The 20,668-nt window shown below is 41.9% G+C and overlaps 1 protein-coding gene and 1 long non-coding RNA gene across 10 annotated transcripts in view; one reads left to right on the top strand and one right to left on the bottom strand.

The window, feature by feature from the left end:
• The window catches only part of dnc (phosphodiesterase dunce), a 774,040-nt gene that overhangs the window by 458,410 nt on the left and 294,962 nt on the right, over nucleotides 1–20,668 (top strand). The window lies entirely within an intron of this gene.
• LOC140225440 (uncharacterized) overlaps nucleotides 1–20,668 on the bottom strand; it is a 108,780-nt gene that overhangs the window by 23,455 nt on the left and 64,657 nt on the right. The window contains exon 1 of one of the 2 annotated variants that reach the window (XR_011900541.1): nucleotides 9,710–10,086. The exons of the other annotated variant lie outside the window; for it this stretch is intronic. This is a non-coding gene — a long non-coding RNA (uncharacterized lncRNA). Of the gene's footprint in view, nucleotides 1–9,709; nucleotides 10,087–20,668 lie in introns of those variants that run through there. 2 annotated transcript variants of the gene reach the window in all.

The following is a 20,668-nucleotide window of genomic DNA, read 5'->3' as shown; positions in this document are numbered from 1 at the left end:
TTCTTTTTTTTACTGGAAAACTAAGCAATATTCTGACTTAAAATTTTAAGAGTATATTCTGTACACAAGTATGCCGTCCACCATCAGCTTCAAAGCGGGTTTTTCTTTGGATTTTTGGTTAAAAGAAAAATATTTATAGGGAACCAGGCAATTTGAAATTCAGTCCGGCTGATTTTGGTTAAATCCGCGTCCAATTAGAGAGTATTTAGAAACGAACTTTGATGTCACCGAATGATTTATTGGTGCTTTTAGGAGAGGAGCATGTTCTGGTGATTTCGACATTTTCAACGGTCTGTTTTTTGCGAAAGTACTTTCACTACATTCCAGAAATAAAAAAACAAAAAAAGAAACCATTGATGATTTCAGCAAAATATGTTTCATTTTCATTAGGTGGCGGTATGAGATCCGAGAATGCTAGTCAGAAAATTTAGCTTCTGTTTCACAAACATTCCACATAATTATTTAAGCAAAGAAAAACTATGTAGAAATCGAGTGAAGGCAAAGGAACTACGAGGCATGCAAATCTTACTATTATATCGTTCTTTTTGATCCAATATTTTTTTTTCGGTTTTTATTAATTGTGCATTTTAGTCTATTGTTTACCGTTTTCCCCCTTGTTTTTCTACTGTTCCGATACATTTTTTCATAGTTTTCAAATTAAATGTTTTATTTTATTTTTTTTTATTAAATCGGAGGCAAAATTTGTCTATACTTTCAAATGGATTTCTCATTTTTTTCAAGGCACAGCTTACAATGAGCAACTCTCCTTAAGAGCTGAAGCATCACTCCTAACCCCCTTCTAATAAACAACATCAACGTCGCAACAATGTCGAGATGCCAGTTGAGCGCCGCGCTGTCTGCGGAAAGGGCTCGTACCAGTCGTACCGGTGATGCGTCGAACATTGAACGTCATGAAATATCTAACGCGCGTCATTAGTGCTCCCACCTGCCTCCCACCCTACTCCGCCAAGCAAAAACGGCACAAATCCGACGGGAACGCAACAAGTTACGCTGTTTTTGCGCCCTCGGGCCGGGCCGGGGAAAAGCCTCCCAATGTTCACCCGCATGCAGGCGTCACAATCGGCCGGAAATTCAGGCGGAATCTGGCGGTGTCGCGGAGTTCATTTCCGAGCCGCCCTTTTGAGCGATGCTAGCATTTATTCATACGCATCAAACGACGAGAGTCGGTTTTTGAATGCGCCCTCTCAGAAGCGGGGGCTTCAAGTGCGAACGGGATGTGGGATTCGTGCGAAGGCAAATCGACCGCAGGTTGCCTGTATCCGCGGTTTTATGCAATCAAAACCCAAATCAGAATTTCTACCTTTGATTTTCCGGCAGGTAACAGATGACAAAACTCTTGGAATCTGGTGTTCGAATAATGCTGGAATCGATATAATTTTGAAAAAGGACCATCCCCTTCCTCGTTCAAATTTACCAGGAAAACAAAGCGAGGGAGTACTGAAACGATATTGAGGGTTTTATGTATATCGACGGTGTAAGTCGCGCAATTACATAACTCGTTTGCGGTGTCTGAAAATCTCCTCCTCTATTATATTTTTTTGAAGGAGAACAAATTTCTTGGTAAAAATTGGCAGTAGAATCTGTGTTCCAAAATACCATAGACCTAAAGCCGGCTATAAGATTTCCAATAGCTTCTGTAGCCGGCTGTACAATTTCTTATAACCTTTTATAGCCGATGGCGATTAAGCAACAGCCAGACGATGAAGTTTATGCTAAACGTTACTAAATACAGATACTAGGACTGAGTGTTTGGCCTACCGCTCTCTTTTTGTGCCGTAGTATCTTGATATATTTTGCGAGGAAAGCTCCGTATATGTACTTCTGAAGGATGCCTGTCATTCTGAATATGTTGGAGCGCCTTCAATTTCTTATGATACTGTGCAATACATCTGGTGTGAAATAGTTGCTTCAGATGCCGTGGCACGCTGCGGCGCGGCGCGGCGGGCAGGCAGAGAGTGCGAAACTCGCATTGGCGCCTACAAACCTAACAAGGATACTTCACGCATTGCGCAATGCGTGAAGTATCCCTGTTAGGTTTGTAGGCGCCACGCCGCGCCAGTGCGTCGCCGCTCCGCTTTGTGCTAGGCTCTAATATTTGGTCTCGCGGAGTCAGCGTTTTTCAACTCATGATTTTGAAATGTTTGCACACTCTGTATGGATTATTCTTATTTTAATTGATGAAAAAAATATGTTTTAAAGGAAAATATAATGTGTGTTTTGTAAATATTAAGGTAGTTCCGTATCAAACTTAATGATTTCCAAAGCACACGAATTTCTACGCAATTTCTTATAGCCTTTTATAGCCAATGACGATAAAGTGTTAAGCCCGGCGACAGGAACTATAGCCCGACTGTATAGTTTTTTATAGCTTCGTATAGCCCGGCTATATAATTTTCTCCGCTTTCTACAGACAGCTATATGATAGCCTTCTGTAGTCGGCTATAAGAACTCCTATGGTATTTTGAAACGCAGCTCCTATCGCCAATTTTTACCAGGGTTGACATCATTCCTTGAAGTTTATGCAGGATTTTCTTCGCACAGAGAAGAAAAATCATGGCAGTTTTAAAGAATTGCCGTCGAGTAGTTTTCCGTTTAAAAAATAAAGTATGACAGCAAGTCTGTGACGTCGCAAATCGAGTTATGTGATTGCCGACTTACACCGCGTCGATATTTTTTATGGCAATGAGTAAATCCAGATAAAAAGGTACATTTTAATTTAAACTGCGTCCAAAGCGCAAAATAAGACCGCACGGAGAATGCCTTTTTTTCAATTCAACTCGCAGTTTATCGCGAGTATAAGGAAACTTTAATATTTCTATGTGAAATAGACGGCGAGATTTGAAAATAATAAAATTTCGACACCGCGAGATTATGCTCGCGAAACCTGGAGCAGTGGAGCATGTAGGCATAGAGGTCTGCTCATTTTAGAGGAGGGAATAAAGTAAGGAAAAATGAGAACTTTTACCTCGAACTGGAGTCTGATGCCCACGCAACATGCTCAACCCCCAAGATTAGCGTGAACAAAGCGAAGGAGACAATGCTAGGAGAATAAGGAGGATTTTGGGGGACCGTGAGGGGAAGGGGTTGACATTACCTTTTTACGATCGTGGATGAGACATTAGAGGCATGCGAAGGGCTGCCTACTCTGTAGGAGTAAACGGAGAACGACCAGAGTTGCAAAATTGCTTACATCATAGGGTCAATCACAGAAAAATGAACCTTGATTGCAAAATGACGCATCAAATTTTATTTTTTATTTTTATTTTTTTCAAAATATAATATCTAGGAGCACTCAAATGCTCCACAGAGCTTCATATAACGTCCGAAAACTGAGTATTTCAAAAGGTATTTTGAACTAAGTAGGTATCAGTCGCTTTTACAGCGCTTTAAGGCGCTCCGAGACATCTTCTCACAGGAATCTGTCATTGTAAAGATTTTCCAGAAGCTGATGTCCAGCCAGTCCATCCATCTCCTTTTGGATGACCTCCATCCACATTTTAGCTAAAATTTTTCAACTTCAATATCAACTCAGATATCGCGCTTTGGAGAATTTGGTTTGTGACGTCATCCAACTCGGTAGTGACACTCTTGGTTTCTTCCACCTTGCTTTCATCGGTCGGGGAGACACACTTCTGTACTGTTTACTCAACCTGAAACCTGGATGAAAGCTAGGTGGAAAAAACCAAGAGTGTCACTGTGTCACTCCCGCGGTGTATGACGTCTTCAACCGAATTTTTCATTCAACAATATCTCGGTTAATATTGAACTTGGGAAATTGCTGTTTAGACAGATCTTATCATTTTTAGCTGATGTACAAGAATCAAGCAACAAAACACGGTTCTGACGATGAGACAAGCGCAACTAACCCACTGTCTCCTTGACGCCCGTGATCTCTCGGACACGTTCATTCCTAATAAGTTTTCTCCCCGCAATTCAAGTCGAATGTGCAAGCAGATAAGTCATTGTGACATAATACGAATGCGTCTTTCACTATGTTTTACAGTAATTTCTAAATCATTTTTAAAAAAAAAAAAAAAAAAAAAAAAAAAAAAAAAAAAAAAGCGCAGTCTGCATTGAATAGATTTTCGTAGAATTTTCGATTATTTGTTGCGAGTTGTATACTCAGCCCCTGAATATTGTAGGGCACTCCTCGAGAATCTCTGAGGCAAATAAAATTCATTAAATTTCATTTTGCATGGATGGGAACGACCCAGTTGGGGCTCGCCGCACAGTGGATCGAGTCAATTAGAGAGGTCGGACACGAAATTTTTGACAAAAATTTCGAATTTTTATGTTTATTTCGTCACATTTCATGGGGTACCACTGGAAGAAAATTTATCAAGGAAACCAATGAAACCACTTTTAGAACCTCAAAGTTTTATATAAACGGAGTTATAAGCGCTTAAAGTTTCCAAATTTTGTCCGGCCTCTCCTATCGACTAGATCCTCCGTGCGGCGGGTCTCACTCAGCGCCACGAGGAAGCTGGTGGCGTAGGAAGAGGGATGAGGGGGTTGCAAGCGTCGTCATCATAATTTATTGCCATTATTTGAAATAATATTACTCGTTGCACCGGGGGATGCTGGAATTCCCGAGCACCCGAACGTCGTCGATTTAAGTGAATCGATTTAAGCAAGCAACCACTGACCTATCCCCATTTATAATCACCTGAAAAAGGTTTCAGGCCCCTGAAAGCGGAGCTCGGCGATTCGGAGCAGCACTCTCCTCCGGAACACCAAGCTTGCATATCAGTGGCGTGGCATGCTTTGCGATGTATCGATTGTTATGTCGTTTAAACCTATGGAAAAGGATCGATAAACAGAGTGTTCTCAGCGAACACCATAATAATCGATTCTTTACCACATGTTTAAATGGCAAAACATTCGATACATCGCAATTCATGCCATGCCTTTGTTGCATATGTAAAGCTGTTCAGGCAAATGGCAAATTGAAGTGAAAAATATTATTATAACTCCTCGTGATGTCTTCCATCTGTTATAAACGAAAGGGACTTGCAGTTCGGTACTTACATTCAACCCTCTAGATCTTAATACTATTGAATTGAATGAGCATACAAAAAGTGTTTATCGCTTCAATAAATTGCAATGAATCAGTTGCGGTGGTCACAGAATTTGGTTTCGATGCTTCATTCTTGTAGATCAGCAAAAAGTAATTAAAGCTGTCCAAACAACAACTTTTTACGTTCAATATTAACCGATATATTGCGCTTTGACAAATTCGATTTACGACGTCATCCACTGCGGTATAGTGATACCTTTGATTTTTTCCACCTTAATTTCATCCGTCCGTGAGATACACGTTTGCACTGGTTACCCAACGTGAAATTCAAAATAAAACAAGGTGGAGGAAACCAAGGGTGTCACTACCGTGGTGGATGACGTCATTAACTGAATTTTTCAAAGCACGATATCTCGGTAAATATTGAACTTAAATAGTTGTAGTTTGGACAGGTCTTAATAATTTTAGCTGGTCTACAAAAATCAAGCACCAAAACACGACTCAGAGACCAGCGTAAACTGACCTATTAAAAATGTAAATTTCTCCTCTTTGTGACCAATCGGGAAAATTAATCGAATAATCGATTTCTCGGTCTCGGATCCGCCCACTCACACACCTTCAGAATCGTGCCTTTCATCAATCAACGGTCCAAGTGGACGCATTGAAACCGAACCGAACGTATCAACATCGGACCGCACTAACTGAATTGGCAGTTTAGCTTTTCCGCCCAATTCGAGTGGTTTTTTCTTTTCCGCCCAGTTGCGGTGGTTATCGTTTCCGCCCACTTTCATTTACAATCACTTATTTTCCCGAGTATGCGGCAACGTCGCACAAAAGTCAAGAAATGAAATAAAGTAATTAAATTTTTGTCAAGAGAGCACCGCCAAACAATCCCCGATTTTGGCGCGCGGACCATTCTATATTTAATTTCTTGGTAAACTAAAGTCGACGACTTTGAGTGACAAACTCGGGATACATGTTTTGACCCCCTAAATCGATAGCCTTGCATGCACTGAAACGGAAAATTTTTGTCTGCCGCCCTCTAGCCTGTGCCATCACCCTCATCTAGGCCCTCAAAGTGGTCCAAAAAACACCATCTGGTGACAAACTCCTGACGCTCGGCAGACAAGTCTATTATTAAAGATCATACCCAGGGTGACTAGAAAAACTTTGTCTGCCGCCTTCTAGCCTGTGCCATCACCCTCATCTAGGCCCTCAAAGTGGTCCAAAAAACACCATCTGGTGACAAACTCCTGACGCTCGGCAGACAAGTCTATTATTAAAGATCATACCCAGGGTGACTAGAAAAACTTTGTCTGCCGCCTTCTAGCCTGTGCCATCACCCTCATCTAGGCCCTCAAAGTGGTCCAAAAAACACCATCTGGTGACAAACTCCTGACGCCTAGTGCGGTTGCAGATGTACTCCTGTGAGCAGCTTGTGTAATAAAGTTTGAATGATACATCATTCTCTTCGTTTTTTCGTGTAGAATCCGATTTTCGATGTTGTCAAGTCCAAAAATGATGCTGGTGCCCCCAATTCAAGATGGCGCCCAAAATGGCCGCCCCGGGGGTCAAAATTCCAAAATTTGAGAATATTGTCGAGTTTGGTATCCATTTATATGTAATTTTGGTCGTAGAATTCATATCTGGTGTCAAAAAATAATTTCAACCCCTTAGGGTCCGTCAAATCCAAGATGGCGGCCAAAATTTCAACTTTAATGATAATTACCCAAGATGCACCTTTCACTGTCGAATGACGTGTCTTCATTTATGTTAATTAGGTCAGAAAACCTACAAGGGAGGTCTACAATGCCACTGCACCCTATGGAGGGCCAGGGTTCACCCCCTCCTACCCCCAATATGGCCGCCGCGGAGGGCATAAATAGTGACATTCTCTCAGAACGTCATAGTAGGTGTCCATTCCTATGTAATTTGAGGCGTAAATTCCAAATTTCAAGTCATAAATCGCAAATGTGAGACTTGCAATGGCTTATACCCTATATGGGGCCAGGGGAACCCCCTCAACCCCCTCTTCTTTCTAATATGGCTGCCATGGGGGGCATAAATAGTGAAATTCTCTCAGGACGTCATGTGAGGTGTCGATTCATAACATTGGGACCATATACGTTTTCAGATCCCAGAAATCGTCCAGAATTAAGAAAACACATAACTTCCAAGGGAAATTATGAACTTGATTTATCGACTTTTTTCACCCTGAAATGTCCGCTATTCCAATATTCGCCCACATAGGAACAGTGAAATTCTCTCAAAGCGGCATAGTAGGTGTCGATTTGTTTTTAATCTGAGGCGTGGATTTCGAATCACAAGTCAAAACATGTAAATATCCCATAGTGACGAAAATACTTATATATGGCAACCGCTTTGGCCTACATTTTGGACTAAAAATGCTGCTTGGGTTCATTTTTGTCGAAAGAGCTGGAAATGAATTGGTGATTTTAATGGTAATTGACAAATTTCACGCGTATTCTTTTTCTATGTACGCAAAGGACTCAGATGGGCGTCTGTTTTTTTCATTTTTAAAAATTCCCACAAAAATATAATTTTTTTGCCGACGAAGTATGTATCTGCATTCAGAGTTCCTATGTTATTGTTTATGAACGCACTCAGTTTAATTGCAATTAAAACAACTGGATAATTGAGTGCTTTTTGTAGCGCAGGGTTTCGTCTCCTAGTAGAAGCGACACCTACAGTTTCCTGCGTTATCTGCAACAAAACGCACGCTCCTGCTAGAAGAAAATCGATTACAAAAAGAACCATCTATTATCCAGTTATCTAATAATGAAAGAACCAGAAACCAATATGAATCCTCTGTGTACATTTGAAAAAGAACACCGGTGAAATATGTCAATCACCATTAAATTATCCGATTCATTTCCAGCTCTTTCGACATAACTGAACCCAACCCAAGATGCATTCTTTATTCCAAGATGAAGGCCAGAGCGATTGCCATGCTTAAGTGTTTTTGTCACTTTGAGATATTGACGATTTCTGACTTAAAATTCGGAATCTACGCCTCAACTTACATGAGAATCGACACCTCACATGCCGCTTTGAGAGAATTTCACTGCAACTATGTCCCCCCGGCGGCCGTTTTGAAGAGGGTACGGGGTTGCTCCTGGCCCCCCGTAGGGGTAATGGCATTCCAGACCTCTAATTTGCGATTTCCGACTTGGAATTCCGAATCTACACCTCTATTTACATTAGAATCGACACCTCACATGCCGCTTTGAGAGAATTTCACTGCAACTATGCCCCCCCCCCCGGCGACCGTTTTGAAGAGGGTAGGGGGCTGCTCCTGGCCCCGCGTAGGGTGAAATGGCATTCCAGACCTCTAATTTGCGATTTTCAACTTGGAATTCGGAATATAAGCCTCTACTTACATAAGAATCGACACCTCACATGACGTCCTGAGAGAATTTCACTATTTATGCCCCCCATGGCAGCCATATTAGAAAGAAGAGGGGGTTGAGGGGGTTCCCCTGGCCCCATATAGGGTATAAGCCATTGCAAGTCTCACATTTGCGATTTATGACTTGAAATTTGGAATTTACGCCTCAAATTACATAGGAATGGACACCTACTATGACGTTCTGAGAGAATGTCACTATTTATGCCCTCCGCGGCGGCCATATTGGGGGTAGGAGGGGGTGAACCCTGGCCCTCCATAGGGTGCAGTGGCATTGTAGACCTCCCTTGTAGGTTTTCTGACCTAATTAACATAAATGAAGACACGTCATTCGACAGTGAAAGGTGCATCTTGGGTAATTATCATTAAAGTTGAAATTTTGGCCGCCATCTTGGATTTGACGGACCCTAAGGGGTTGAAATTATTTTTTGACACCAGATATGAATTCTACGACCAAAATTACATATAAATGGATACCAAACTCGACAATATTCTCAAATTTTGGAATTTTGACCCCCGGGGCGGCCATTTTGGGCGCCATCTTGAATTGGGGGCACCAGCATCATTTTTGGACTTGACAACATCGAAAATCGGATTCTACACGAAAAAACGAAGAGAATGATGTATCATTCAAACTTTATTACACAAGCTGCTCACAGGAGTACATCTGCAACCGCACTAGGCGTCAGGAGTTTGTCACCAGATGGTGTTTTTTGGACCACTTTGAGGGCCTAGATGAGGGTGATGGCACAGGCTAGAAGGCGGCAGACAAAGTTTTTCTAGTCACCCTGGGTATGATCTTTAATAATAGACTTGTCTGCCGAGCGTCAGGAGTTTGTCACCAGATGGTGTTTTTTGGACCACTTTGAGGGCCTAGATGAGGGTGATGGCACAGGCTAGAAGGCGGCAGACAAAGTTTTTCTAGTCACCCTGGGTATGATCTTTAATAATAGACTTGTCTGCCGAGCGTCAGGAGTTTGTCACCAGATGGTGTTTTTTGGACCACTTTGAGGGCCTAGATGAGGGTGATGGCACAGGCTAGAGGGCGGCAGACAAAAATTTTCCGTTTCAGTGCATGCAAGGCTATCGATTTAGGGGGTCAAAACATGTATCCCGAGTTTGTCACTCAAAGTCGTCTGGCTCTCGGATAAAGTGTCTTTTCCCCGGTTGCTCAAAATAATGCTAAAATTGGACGACATATTTCGTAATACATCAAACGCAAGTTAAAACAATAAAACACTAACTCGTAAAAGTAAACTCTTAAAAACGCACGGGTAATTAAAACACAAAAAAAATATCACAGATAATTTGTCGATTCTGAAGCTAAAACGTTAAAATGTAGTATTAACATGAGTCAGATAATTTCCCGGTGACCACTGTGAAGACACTGATTTGTGACACGGAGTAATTTCCCAAAATACCTTTGCATCTGATCGTATCAAGAATGAAAGCAGACGATCTTAGATAGATCAGTGATAAAACTTATCAGCGGCAGTGCTATTCCTCCTCATTGCGTGCCCGCACAGTTGTCAAATTGACCAACAAATCATGTCTGCGGAAATGAAGTGGGCGGAATTGATACTTTGAAAAGGGGCTGAAAAAGAGAAAGTGGGCGGAAAAGAAGTGCAGCCACTGAATTATTCGTGATGCTATTCGAACAGATTTCAGCGCATCAAATGCCGGAAAACCAGAGCCGTCGGCCGCACCGCGTTTCGGATTTCACGCTCAGATTCGCGAAACCCCCCGTGCAATCGCGTAACTTCAACGGGAATCCTATTCATACACGCGTTTATTGGACGGTAGGCGAATTTTCCGGGTCGATCGGCAACTCAGCGGCAAACGAAGCGGTGAGTGGTGAGTGGTGACGGTATCATCATTCAAAATGTCACACGAATCAAGCCCTTAAATATTATCCGACTGCGGGGATGCGCCCGCTAACGCCGCGAACGGATAACGTTAAAATTGACGCCGAGTGCCCGGGCGATGAATACTGCCGTGCTACGTAAAAACGCCGTATAAGCATTCGGATGTTGCCAAATTTCTTCTTTAAAAATATTTATTTTTGAAGAGTGTTACAAATATTTATCATTGAAATTTCCAGACTAGTTTGATCAAATTACGAATTAAATCCGGAGAAAAATTGGAGGAGAGATTTTCACAAATTTTCCTTTGATATTTTTTATTTACCGAAAAAACTTTGGCAACGCCTGATGGCTTATACGGCGTTCTTACCCAGCACGACAGAATATCATTCGGGTTTTTCGGCAGAAGATGAAGGGAAGCTCGGATTGATCGACTATTCCAATTAACCCTTTTTCAACCGCTTGAATTCAGAGGCGTGGCGTGCTTTGCGACGTATCGATTGATCTGCTATTTAAACCTATGGAAAAGGATCGATAAACAGTGTGTTCGCTACGAACAGCTCAATAATCGATTCTTTGCCACAGCTTTAAATGGGATAAAATCGATAATCGATCATTGGCGCCTCGCCACTGCTTTAATCCCTCCAGCTCCCACGGGATTAGGTATGAGCCTTGGGAGAGGATCAAACCTGCGATTTTTGCTGGAACGCAGGATTGTCCATTATTCGGATTGTATCAATGACGAGAGCCGATAGGAAAAAATAAATAAATTAAGGTAAACTAAATAGCAGTAGTTCAGATTTATTTACCTTTAAATCATGTATAGGTTATCAGCATCAGCAAGTGTACGGTAAAAAGTAGAATGTCGACGGCGAAACTGCAGAAATGCATATCTCGGTTGCGGTGTTTCAAAATCTCCACTTTTATTCTATTTTATTTTTGACAAGGAGACCAAGCCACCATAATGGCTTGGCATTTTTAAAGAATATTCATCACATGGAGAGGAAAAATGAACAAAGTTTTTAAGAAATGACGTTCCTTAGTTTTCCAAGTAGAAAATGAAGTATGATAGGAAGTTTGCAACGCCGCAAACCGAGATATCACCTCTGCAGTTTTACCATCGATATGAAAATAAGAACAAGAAGACTGACCTAGGGGTCGTGCAAATATTACATAACGCCATAAGGGGGAGGGGGTTAAGAAGAGCGTTACGTCATTTATTGTTTCTACGAGTTAAATGATAGGGACTATGTCACAAAAGCGTTACAAGGGGGGAGGGGGTGAAAAATATATACCGAAAAAGTGCGTTACGTAATCTATGGATGACCCTTCAACGTAGATTTTGGGAATGGAGTGGCGTATTTTTCAGCGTGCACACATTTTCCCATGTTTGAGAATGAAAAAGTGACAGGAGAAAAATACATTTTGCATTCAGTTGGTAGCATCGGGTGGCGGATCGATACTGCACTGCCGTGCTAAGGAAAAACGCCGTATGAACCTTCAGGCGTCGCCAAATTTCTTTCGATAGAATCTTGGAAATCCTGGAAAAGTTGCGGATATTTTTCTACCAATTTTTCACGGGATTTCAATCACAATTTAATCTAAAGTATCTGAAAATTTCAAGGGAAAATATTCATAACTCTGCTGAATAATTAACATTTTACTGGAGGAAGTTTGGCAACTCTCAAATGCACATACGGCGTTCTTCCTCAGCACGGCAGAACACTGTGAATGATGCAATTACCTCGACTACCGGGACGTATTGAGGTTACTTCACACAAATTATTCACTTATTAGCAGAGGATCTAATTAGCTCGCATTGAGTGTCATGATAATTGATTGTTGTGCGAAGTGCATTCCCGAGAAGATGGATTAAAGTAATTCCGGGTGCATGATGCTTCGTTTGCATGAATACTACACCGGGAGAGTCAATTATGGGGACGGTGCGGCAGTACGTCAGAGTCGCCACAATTACCTCCATCAATGGGTGGAAAAATGCTTAATTGTTTTATTGTTGAGGGACAGAAATCGAACTCCTCTTGTCACTCATACCGAACGAATTCAACCGAAATCATTCCAACTGCAAATCGACGTTTCCTGATCCCTTTCTCATCGCTTTTTATTTGCAGAAAAAAAAGTCAGCAATAAGGAACATTTGATTTTTACGTCCTTTGCACGTTATGTACATCCACAACAAGAACTTTTAAATAAATAACATAGCGTGCAAAGGCGAGACATTCTCTTTTTTCAATTTAATTTAAAAAGTGCAAGTATTTCCTTATAAATATTAATCGATGTATAGGAACACAATAAGACATATAAGATGGAATTAGGTACTTTTAATAGTTTAAGATGAGATGAAAAAACACTGATGTTTTCCAAAAATAATAATTAATCAAAAAGGAAAAATCTAACCTATCTGATTCGCTAAGATCTTAATTCTCCCGTTTTTTGCCTAAAATTTGCATCGAAACCGGTCCATATTTCAGCAGTAAAATCCGTTAGCATCCCGGTGTTCATTTACTCCCGCTACAAGCTCACCTTAAAAGCCTCCTTAAATCTCCCTTAATGACGATGCCAACCATTACGGGACCTCCCTGAGGGAATCGAGGAGCTGATGAAGGGACGGCTATGAATACGTCCCTGTGTGGACGGTAGCGCGCTGCCATGCTAAGGAAGAACGCCGTACGAACATTCGAAAGTTGCCCAATTTTCCCATACAAAACATGCATTTTGGACAAAATTTATGCATATTTACCCTTGAAATTTTCAAATATTCTCGATGAAATTGCGTACGAAATGGTCTGAAAAATTTGAAGAAAAAATATTCTCAATTTTCCCTGTGAATTTGGTTTTTATTGAAGGAAATTAGGCAACGTATGGAGGCTTATACGGCGTTCTTCCTTTGCATGGCAGCGCCAGTGGCGAGGCGTGAATGATCGATTATCGAGATTTCCCCATTTGAAGCTATGGTAAAGAATCGATTATTAAGGTGCTCGTTGCGAACACCCTGTTAATCGATCCTTTTCCATAGGTTTAAATGGCATATGAATCGATACATCGCGAAACCCGCCACACCACTGGGGAGCGCGGTCAACGGTCTCACCGAGAGGATGTGTGAGACCGCCTCGTGACCCTCCGCGAGGTCGAGTGACCTCCGCCCGGTCGTCCCTCCGACCCAGGTGAATTGAATGGCTCAGTAAATCGGCCGTAAACTTTTGGGCAGGAAGTCGCACTTACACCGAAACCGGCCGGGAGGGGAAGGGGGTGCGTGGGGCACTGGGAGCGAAAGTAGGTCACCGGATCCGAAGTTATGCTTTATGCATACCGCTCGACGCATCGTGTTGCTTTGTGCCCCTACGGCTTAGAAAAGACAGTCTAGTTTGTCACTGAAAGCCTCCGATGGAAGGTATTTTAAATGTTTGGGAACTTTTTGACAAAGCCACGAGTCGAGACGTCATTTCTTCTCCTGTAAGTAGGACATGTAAAGGTTACATCTGCCTTGCTAAGGAAAAAACGTCGTATGAACATTCAAGAGTTGCCAAATTTTCTCTCAGAAAACAGTTATTTTTGGAGAACGTTATGAATATTTTTTCTTGAAATTTTCAGGAACTTCAGGTGAAATTGCCAACAAAATTATCTGAAAAATTGGAGGAAAAATATTTACAAATTTTCCCGAAAATTCGTGCTTTACCAATGGAAATGTGGCAACGCCTAAAGGTTCATACAGCGTTTTTCCTTAGCACGGCAGACATATCGACGGTGAAACTTCCGAACCACGTATCTCGGTTTGCGACGTTGCGGACTTCCCATCATAATTTATTTTTCGAATAGAGAACTGCGCGACGCCAATCCCTGAAAACCGGCTTCATTTCTCCTCTTAGTGTGAGGCGAATTTCGGAAAAACTCCAAGGAATGATGTCCATTTGTTCTCCTTTTAAAAAGTAAATTAGGGGAGGAGTTTTTTAGACACCGCAAACGAGATAGGTGGTCAGGAAGTTCCAATGTCGATATTCGATGGGTGCGAGCTTTCAACGCTTTGTCAAAAAAAATGGATCAAATAGAATTGAAACAATTCAGAATCCACAGTCCTCTGCTAACTTCATGAACAATACAAACAAGTGTGTCCAGAAATTATATTGGACGTAGTCGGATTTTAAAAATCAAGAACGTTTCCTATTATAGTCATGCAAAACAGTTCCATTTAGAGTGCGCTGTAATGTATGTAAGCACCGATACTTCGGTAGCACTTTTCGGTCAGTTAGTAATTTTGGCCGCGAATATAATTCGAAAGGAAATGTTTTAATTTGTGAACGTTTTCTATCGCAGTTTTATTTCTCTTATTTTCCGAGATTATTTATCATACAATATTTTCTTTATCACTGTTCGAACTTATCATAAGAGGAGAAACGATCAACTTAGGAAAAGGGCACACTGACATCCAATTTGTTCAGTTGTTGAACATACGGTCCTGTTCTTACGATTATTATAAAAGGCCTTTATTCCTCTCTAATAACCTCACACCTCTCTCACAGAAAACCATATAAAGCTGCTTTAAAGTCCCCCCACCAAAACCTTTTATGTTTTATTTATCAGTCAGGTGGAATACCTTATTTGTCCAAATCGTTTTTATTCTCCGCAAACTTCGGAAAAATATTTAACTCGGAAAATCGGAAACAAGGAAAGTTTATGGTGATTTAGTGATTTAGCATGATTGCACATGTGACACAGCTGAGAGATAAAATTTTTGTCACCCCAGGGGTGAAGACACACGAGGCGCGAGTCACAGAAATATCGCGGGCATGTATCGATTGATGTGCCATTCAACCCTGGAAAAAGATCGATTATCGAAACGTTGGCTGAGTAATCGATTCTTTACTATAGCCTTAAATGGATAGTCGATTATTCACGTCGCAAGCAGCGCCATCTTTCGCCTAATCATCTGTCGCATTATCACGCTGAGCATCCAGCATCATGCACCAGCTGCGTGCTCAGGAAACTCAATTTTGTTTGTAATTTTGTCAAGACCTTTTTACGCATTATTCTTCTCGTTTTTAGGCCTCGGCTCGGCGGTCCCGCCATTCTCGACGGCCTTTCTCACATTTTCCTTTTCTCGGGAGTTTTTTCCTTTTCGTTACGGATTTAAGCATCTGAGCCTTCCTTTGCGGTCACCAGGGCGTAAGTGTGGATATGGAATGCGAATTCTTCACGCTCGTCCGTTATTTAGGCCGCTAATGAGGCCGTGCCCCTTAAATACATTGCGAGCTTTTAAAGCTTCAAAGCGGGGCTCGCAGGTGCTTAAGTGCCGAATATATTATCCTGCTCAATCCACAGGATCTTCGTTACCCTCTTTTACTTTCAGAATATGTTTAGGGATTGTGAAACAAGAGAGACTTTAATAAATGTAGCTCATGTTCCTGTTCACTTGGAGACTTAACGCATATTAGTAAAAATACAATTTGTCGTCTTTCAGATGAAAGAACGTAACTACATTTATAATTTCGTTGCGTTAGGTACGACACTCGAATTAAGTCAAGGTGTAATAAAAATGAGCAAAACATTCTAAGTTAGGATCGCGTGCGAAACGGATTCAATTATAATTTTCAAGATGCAATTATTTGGGCCTCACGGATGTCCGTGTGGCATACCCACGGAATTGCAGGCTTTTTGAGTCTCCAGGTCTTCACCCGCAGCACGGACCGGCGCATGCTTAGTAAGCATGATTTTTAGAGAAACCCCTCGATTCTAAGAGATATTTTCGTAGTATAAATGAAGATTTGAAGGCGCTTTGCCATTTTGGATCTCGAAAGACACTCCGCCGCCGCGTCACGCTGCGGGTGAAGCGGCGAGTACCGTGTGTGTCAAACGCCTTCAATTCCACGCGTATGCAACACCAACATCCGTGGAGCCCGAATAGTTGTATCTAGAAGTTTAATGATCTTCGTTTAGTATTTGTCACAATGTCACATGCAATGGTAACTGTAGGCGTGATTTGCTTGTTTCTCTAGCATCTCGACTCAATTCCAGTGTCGCCTTATGTACAAATGAAGTGAAGTAACTTCTAGTATTTCTAATTTGTATCGTGTCATCATCAATTTTCCGCAAAAAGTTTTGATTGTTTAAATGTATCTTTATATTGCTGGTTCTCGAAGTTGCAAAAAATGTAGGTAATAAGATTTTTAGAGTTTCCTTTAATCTACTTTAACGAGTCGTCCTTTGGAATTTTTTCTACGTTGATTATGGTTCATTGCAAACGGAGAGTTTGGATTGACTGTTTATGATGTGAGTCACGAGCGTGATTTTTCGCGTATGAGTTGGTTTTGAAAGTTTGCAGTACGTCTAATGTGTTGTAATTGAAATTTTAATGAGGAAAGGTGTCTTTCAAAGATCTAGTTCCAACTCTGCCTCGCGTTCTATCGACTGTGACGTGGTGCGAGCTGTTCTGTGTTTTCTTTACCGAGCGAGGTTGGGAAGGATAGAATGGAATTTAGTGAGTTTCACTCAGAAAATATCTCACCTGCCTGCTCCCGACAGCCTGATGATTTTGATGTGGGAGAGGCGGGAAACGGTTTCCGTTTTTAGCCCATGAAAATTCTCGGATTGATATTAGAATTCCTCTCTTCAGATTGGAGGGTGCCGAGCGGGATGTCTGAGCATTTTCAGCGCCTGAAAATAAATCGGCTTGCCGAAAATTATCCCAGACACCAATTTCATTCTTTTGACTAAAAGTTGATATTTATCCTTCTATTAGCGCGAGAAGAATGTGTCCAAGTTCTTCGTAATTGGAGGCGATCTCTTCTTTCCTGAAAAAAAAAAAAAAAAAAAAAAAAAAAAAACTGAACCACTTATTTGGAGAGTTAAATGAACTCCGACTCTTTGTCAAATTAGTGCTGAATGGCGTATGAAATTTTAACATTAATGATCACCTCAAGGAACTTAGATCCTAGTCCACGGTGGCATTTTTTTTATTAGGGAGCCGAATTTTTTCTGGATTTCAATTTGGATCGGAAATTCGGTCTCATGATTCGCGGCAGTGGCGTGGCGTGTTTGACGATATATCGATTGATCTGCCATTTAAACCTATGAAAAATGATCGATAAACAGGGTGTTCACAACGAACACCGTGATAATCGATCTTTTATCATAGCTTAAAGTGGGGAAATATCGATAATCGATCATCCATGGTATTCGCGGAAATGGTTCCTCGAACCGCGCCAGAGAACAGTTTTATCAAGCGAATAGTATGGTCGACATTGAAAACGGTACCAACAGTTCATACGACCGAATTTTTTTCGCAGTGTGCAATAACACGACCAGAGGCGGATCCAGCAATTCGGCAACATCGGATTTCCTCCATTTAAACCTATGTTAAATAATCGATTCTTGTCGGAGCACCTGGCCCTTCCAAGAATCGATACATTCCCATATGTTTAAATGGAGAAAAACAATGTTGCCAATTTGCTGGATCCGCCAATGCATGGGAGCCTTGATGATGAATATTTCCTCCCGTATAATTTCCGTCATCCAATCAACCCCTGGAAGCCATTGAGCAGAACGGATCATTCTACAAGAGCGATTTTAAAACAACAGTGCACGGTCTATTGCGTCATTCCAATTGAACCTGCGCGTTTTTTTTTCTCCGAAACTACTTTTAGAAATAGGTTCATTCCGCTTAATGACGTCCCGATCCCCAAGTTGTAAAAGCCCGGCATCCCTCCCAAAGGGTTTTTTCCTATTCTGATAGTGGCTCGACGGGGGACACCGAAGGGACCCGGGAGGGGGGGGGGGGGGTCGATTGGTCTGAATGTAATTAACCGGCTCACGGCCGTCGCGGGTCTCTTGAGCCCAGGCTGCATCGGAGTCCCTGGGGTTCACGGGGGGCGGCGACCCCGCGCCGGAGGGTGGGCGGGGGGAGGAAACGGGAGTAGGGGTATTAAAATTGATTGTCAGGTTACTCGACTGTGCCCCGCGTATGTATATCGCTGGTTGCGTGAGTCAATTACAATGCTCGCATCCCCCTCCCCCTCCCCCCTCGTATAGTGGGAGGCTTACTTTGCAGCGTTGCCGTTTTCGGCCCGAAAGCCAAATCCCTGTTTCCGTGTCGTCGCAGGTTAGTAAGCCGAATGCTGGGAACTCAGGCAAAACGGCCCCTAACCTAGAAACCGAAATGTATCCGTTGCAAAGAAGAGATAGTGTCATTTGAATACATTTTCTTTAGTGATGAAGAAACGAGAATCGGACGCATTAGAAATGCGTAACGTTTATTTCTTATTCCACGATTTGCGTAGATTGTATCTTGTTGTTTCAAAACCGGCAATTAAAGTGTACACTTATTCCCAGCAAGCAGGTGTGCTCAGTCAAAAAAGGAGTAAAGCTAACTTAATTGAATAAACAATTTCGACAATTGGTATTCGTCTGTTTTACGTGTGAATTCAATTGATTTCAGGCAATTGTTTTCGCAATTTAAATAATTAATAAAGCGAAAACAAACGCTCCAAAACGATTGAAATCAAACGTGAGAAACAGTTAGCGAGATTGTTTAATTATATAGGTCAGGTTTTCTTTCGCCTCTTTGGTGGCAAACCTGACTGCGGCTGGTGACTTGTAAAAAACTGCCCATGACATGCAATACATGCAAATAAGTGCAGCAAATGCCGCACAAATTGTGCGTTTAGGGGTGGATACCAGACATTTTTCATGTGCTTAAATGCTTAACGTGGTTTTAGAGTTATTTTCATGCGATATTCACGGGAGGAGGAAAACTTTATGGGCATGAGCAAACATTTTATTGGGTATTTTGTTGGTATTTTTTAAAATTTTAGCTAACTTAACCGTGGAATATGAATGACTGATTCGCCTACGTTTTTAAAATATTAGTCCTGGACAGTGCGACCCTGTTTTAACGACTCTGTTTTAATGATGGGTCAGCATTCCAATCTCTTGAAAATATCTCGATGGTGCAATGATCCATTTCAAATCGGAATAGATTGCTTTTTCACTGGGTATTCCTTTCGCATCGAATTCGACCGCTGTTTACCCGCGAACTCCACCACCTTAAGGTCACAGAATAAGGTAGCCGAAACAAGGTTTAATTAAGTTTCCTAATCAACTGGAGCTCTCGCACGCCTCAAACGTAGTTGTCCCAAACCACCGCACCCAAGTACCCGCGTCTTGACGACCGCTATTGACTGGTGCAAACTTCGCCAAACGAAACTTCGTCCAAGGGAGGATCCAGAATTGGCGATATAATTACGGGAACCGCAGCTCCCCCCTTCCGGAAAGCGCAGCCGAACGGTAAGGGCTATATTAAAGGAGCCGCGTCAAGTTCAATTAAACCACGAAACCGAGACAGGGACATCAAAGGCCCGGGAAATCGGATGTAGGCAGCCATTCCGATTATTGACTGTTGCGGCTCGGCTGGTTTGGGTCTTCACACTATCTTCCCTACAAGGATACTGGGACTACTCTTCTTTTGCTCTTTCGTGGTCATCAATCAAGTTTTCGTCCTTCTTTCACGCCTTTTCGTACGTCTTTTACAACCAGCGGGCTAATCATTAAAATTGACAGACAAAGCTGTAGACAAAAATAAAGCAGCTGCGGGTTGATTATTGAAATTGATAGACAAAGCTATGGACAAAAAGGACACAGGGAGTATGGAGCGATCCTATTGGTTGAAATGTGTGGTTCCCATAGACTAAGGGAGACTAAAATGATGGACTAACCGTCGGGTTTCTCGTGGATTGTCTTTAGTTAGTCTATTACCTACTGCCTTTGTCCATTGCAACCATCTGCTCCCACCAATAGGATCCCTCCATACCCCTTTTGTCTTCTTTGTCTATAGTTTTGTCTATCAACTTCAATAATCGGCCCGCTTGGCTGATATGGGTCTTCACACTATCGTCCCTACAAGGATACTGGGACCGCTCCTCTTTCGCTCCTTCGTGGTCAACTAACAAGTTTTCATCCTTCTTTCACGTCTTTCCGTACATTTTTTACAACCAGCGGGCTGATTATTGAAATTGATAGACAAAGCTGTAGACAAAGTGATAGACGAAGATGACACAGAGTAAATGGAGCAATCCAATCAATGAAGGCGAGCGGTTGCAATGGACAAAGGAGATAAGTAATAGACTAACCAATAGCAACCCATGAGGGACCCTCTCTAAGTTTGCAACAACCATCCGTTTCAACCAAGATCGATCAATTTAATTTCTCTTCGTCTACTTGTCTATCGCTTTGTCTATCAATTCCAACTATCAGCCCGCAGAGACAAAATACGAGGACTTTGCTACAGGGTCTCTCTGGTTTCAATGTAATAAGCCAAATAGTATTGGTAAATGC

The sequence above is a fragment of the Bemisia tabaci genome, chromosome 1 (genome assembly GCF_918797505.1).
Source record: "Bemisia tabaci chromosome 1, PGI_BMITA_v3".
NCBI lineage: Eukaryota > Metazoa > Arthropoda > Insecta > Hemiptera > Aleyrodidae > Bemisia > Bemisia tabaci.
Note: the sequence above shows the minus strand (reverse complement) of the source record. Positions and strands in the feature narration are given on the sequence as shown.